This window comes from Bison bison, unplaced genomic scaffold, assembly GCF_000754665.1.
Source record: "Bison bison bison isolate TAMUID 2011002044 unplaced genomic scaffold, Bison_UMD1.0 scf7180017864491, whole genome shotgun sequence".
In the NCBI taxonomy this organism is placed as follows: domain Eukaryota; kingdom Metazoa; phylum Chordata; class Mammalia; order Artiodactyla; family Bovidae; genus Bison; species Bison bison.
Genome location: NW_011495050.1, coordinates 19,278,251 through 19,282,846, shown reverse-complemented (window position 1 = coordinate 19,282,846; position 4,596 = coordinate 19,278,251).

Below are 4,596 nucleotides of genomic sequence, written 5' to 3'. Positions count from 1 at the left end.
GGTGTTGCTGGTGAGGAAAGCGCGGCCGCGGCCCCGCTCGGAGCTCCGCGGGCGCGGCGCCCTCTGCTGCTGCGCTGTAGAACTGCACCGAGCCTCGTACCCGAATCTACAGCTACGGCGGAGGGGCAAGACGGATCTGGTCTAGTTCATTGCTATTGCTGGTTAATTAAAGACCACCATTCTCTTAAAGAGAATGGACTTAGGCTGAGCGCCGAAGGCTTGATGCTTTTGAACTGTGGTGTTGGAGAAGACTCTTGAACTGCAAGGAGATCCAACCAGTCCATCCTAAAGGAAATCAGTCTTGAATATTCATTGGAAGGACTAATGTTGAAGCCGAAACTCCAATACTTTGGCCACCTGATGCGAAGAAATGACTAATTTGAAAAGACCCTGATGCTGGGAAAGATTGAGGGCAGGAGGAGAAGGGGACGACAGAGGATGAGATTGTTGGATGGCATCACCGATTCGAGGGACATGAGTTTGGGTTAACTCCGGGAGTTGGTGATGGACAGGGAGGCCTGGCGTGTTGCAGTCCATGGGGTCGCAAAGAGTCGAACACGACTGAGAGACTGAACTGAACTGATTCTCTTAAAAAAAAAAAAAAAAGTCCTGAGCACTGGAGGAAAATTTGGAAACGTGGAGAAGAATAAAAAATTACTCATATTGCCTGGATCAAGAAACGCTCTTACAATTGTACTGTCTGCTCTTTCAGAGCTTCCTATCTGCTAATCTGTGTGCACATCCTTTATAGAATTTTAAAAATACAGTTTTGTCAGTTTTGTGAACGTATAAAGGTTATGTTGTTCACTTTACCCTCCTCAGTGTCTAGGAAATTGTTTAGCAGTGTTCTGGGTGCTCAAAAACCAATTGTTGTTTCTACCAACATGAAATTATGTTTTTCACACTTTCAGGATCTTCATTTTTAGCATGCTTACGTTTTCTTGTATGCTCCCCTGAGTAGTAAAAGATTGATGATAAAATAGTCCACTAGCCCCCTTCTAGAATCTGAAGGAATGTGTTTGGAATTTAGATTTTTCACGGAATAGGTATAAGGTAACCCCACCACCTCCACCACTAGCTGTGGGCTCTGGAACAACACCCTGTAATCAAACACACCACATTCCTACAGCAAAAAGGGTAAATAAAGACTATAAACATCTTCACGTCCCTTCTGTCAGGTTATGAGGCCAAATGAGTTCACACCAAACTAAACAAAAAACTCGAGTTTCCAGAACATTTTGAAGAGACTGCACTGAAATCTTGGACACAAGCGTTTGGAGATGTGAGTCTCTGCTGTGAGCTTGTGTTTTCTCATTTGTCTCAGTCTCTTACACACTGCATGCTCAGTGTGTGTGTGTGCATGCGCGCACACTCAGTCACTTCAGTCATATCCGACTCTTTGTCACACCATGGACTGTAGGCCAACCAGCACCTCTGTCCATGGGATTCTCCAGGCAAGAATACTGGAGTAGGTTGCCATGCCCTCCTCCAGGGGATCTTCCCAACCCAGGGATCGAACCCATGTCTCTTATGACTCCTGCATTGGCAGGCAGGTTCTTTACCAGTAGTTACCTCAGTAACCTCAGGTAACTGAGGGGCCAGCTGATGCGATGTGAGTGAACATGGGGTGCTATGTGAAAGGGTAAGATATGGTTGGGTTAGACTTTTGGGTGTTGTCACACCTGCTTCTCCAGGCTGCCACCTTCAAACCAACAGTTGTCACCTCTTGTGTGGGTGCCTTTGTTTCTTCCTGGATTCACTTTCAGGGCCATACTCGTCCCAGTGGAGCCTGCCTGGGGATTCTGGAAGAGAGCTAAATTCCCCCCAAACTCCCCCACCCACCTAAAGCACTACTATGACCAGAAGGTGACAACAGTAATGTCCCCAGAAGGGCATGGGAACCGAGATACTCATCAATTAACAGTCGCCAGTTGTGCTGTTATCACGTACGCAGACCGTATGTGGCCTCCAGGCTGGGCCTCTCTCTGAGCTCCAGACTGGAGACCCAGCCTCCTACTGTTATCCCCACCCCAGAGTCGCCTCAAATGCCACCTGTCCAAGACCACACTCACAAACCTCCCCTCAAAACCTGGTCCTCTTCTCTGGGGCCCCACGTGTCAGTGACCAAGCGCATCATCCAGTCACAGAAGCTGGAGACGTAGTGCCTCTTCCATCCCCCTTATCCGGCTCTTTGCCCATCTACCTATGCAACAACCCTCCACTGTGCCAGTACCAGTATCTGGTCCCAATGCCAGAGCCTCATCAAGCTGCCACTGTCAATTCTTGCCCTCCCTCAGGTCCTTTCTCCAGAATGAAGCCAGACAAATCCCTTTGAAACACAAAATCAGTTACTTTATGCACACTCCCAGGAGCAGCTCCAAGATTCATGGCTTCACTTAGGATTTCTGCCAAATCATTTGATGTCTCTAAAACACACCCCACCCCTAGCTATAAAAACAGTAATGCCACCTCCCTATTTCTTAGGATAAAAATAGAAATCCATAAAAAGGCCGGCAGAGCCCTGCTTGGGCTGGCCCTGTCCTGCACCATGCTTGTGCTCTGAGGCTCTGCCCTCCAGGGAAACTGGCCTTCTTTCTTAGCCCGTGAATTTCCATCTCCTGAACTTTTGTACTTGCCGTTCCCCTTGTCTGGAACATTCTCCCTCCATCTCTTTACCTACGTAAAGAGGTAGGTTCACTCTTCGTTCACATCTCACTGCAACTATCATTTCCCCAGGAAATCTGTCCAAGCCATGTTCCCCATCATATGCTCTTTAGCATCAGTTCTGCTCCCTAAAGCTGAGGCTCTTTTGTGTTGTCTTATGTTGATTCCGTCAGGACACAGTCCTGTTTGGCTTGCCCATCACGGTGTTCCCAGGACCTCGCCCAGTGCCTGGCATAAAGTAAGTGCCTCAGTGAATTTGTGTGTTCCATGAATCCACTTCCCTGTCTGCTCACCTATCATGGGACAAGCCCAGGAGGAAGAATTGGAAGCACAAAAAGGAGCGGGGTGTTTTTGAGTTCCTTCACCTACCCTTCAAAGAGGTTCTGGTATGTGCCACACTCTGGGAATATGAATATGATACACCCGTGTCTTCAAGCGCTACTGGAAGATGGCAGACTGAGAAACCAGCTAACCAACTGCCTTGATCTTAAAGTTCTATCAACTGACCCATGGATCTAGCAAAGCCGTAGCCACACAGGGAATGTTCACCAAAGAAAAATAGATTCCTTCTTTGAACCTGAACCAATCAACGGTCCCTTATCTCCTAACCCACCAGCCAGCCCTAATCATTACCTGTTTTTCCAGCTGACCTCAACCACTTGGTCCTACAAAAACCCACACTGACCTCAAAGACCGAGAGGCTCCAATGGCTTGCCTGGTGTGTGGGTTTCTTGTATGCATTAGAGTAAGTAAACTTGGCTTTGTGTGACATAGGCATGTCATTAGTGGGCCTGACACCCCAACTTGAAGGAAAAAGCCGCATGCTAAATGTTAACCACATTTCTTGAGCGTCCAGATGTTCTAGCCTTTGGTTGTATTGTCTCAGCCCACGAACAAGGGTTCCCCCTTGGTCTAAGAGTTGTCATGGTAACTTGTTAGTGGGCGCAGCTCCACCAGTTGTCATGGTAATTGCAAACCTGTACTTTGTTTGGGATTTGTGGTGGCAAAAGCTCATGCTAATGAGGGTGGGTGGATGGAGGAGAGGAGGGAAAGTGAGGAAGAATCCTCTCTTCCTCCTGGCTCCCACCCGCCCCCCAATCTCAAAACCCACTGTGACAGTGCAAAGGACAGAGAGGTGGAGGTTTGTGTGATTAGAAACATGATAGAACAGACGATTTTAATAACCACGTGAAATCGGCTAAGAAAACGGAAAAACTGCTTGCTACAACCTCGAGGCGCTACGAGTAATGATGGTCCACGAGCGCCATCTAGTGGGAAGAGCAGCCATTGCCGCCCAACCCCTGAGCCCTCCTTGAGCGGCAGCTGCGTGAGAAGCCTGCTGGGTTCCCACCAACAGGGAAAGCCAGCCACCTGCATCTGGGCACTTGCTAGAAAAAAAACATTTTGGGCTTAATGGCCCCTGGCATTGTGCTCTACACTGTGGAAAGAAAGCCTCACTCATATCCTATGGATGCTTTGAATTTTGTTAAACAGTTCTAAAATTTGAATTTAAAGTGTTTCCCTTTTAACACTGGCTGCTAGGAACCTAAGAGAAGGCAATGGCACCCCACTCCAGTACTCTTGCCTGGAAAATCCCATGGACAGAGGAGCCTGGTGGGCTGCTGTCTATGGGGTTGCACAGAGTCGGACACGACTGAAGCGACTTAGCAGCAGCAGCTAGGAACCTAAGAGACAAAGTGGGGTGAAACCTTAGCAGAACCAAAAGTGGTGATTACGTTTGGATTAACCTTACCTCTGCTTTATTTTAAGTTGTTTATTTATTTAAAGTTGTTTCACAGTTTTTGTGCCATATTATCGCTTATTTTTTTGGCTGCGCAGGGTCTTCATTGCTGTGCATGGGCTTTATCTAGTTGCAGCAAGCAGGGGCTACTCTCTAGTTCTAGTGCACAGGCTTCTCGTTGCGGAGTTGGG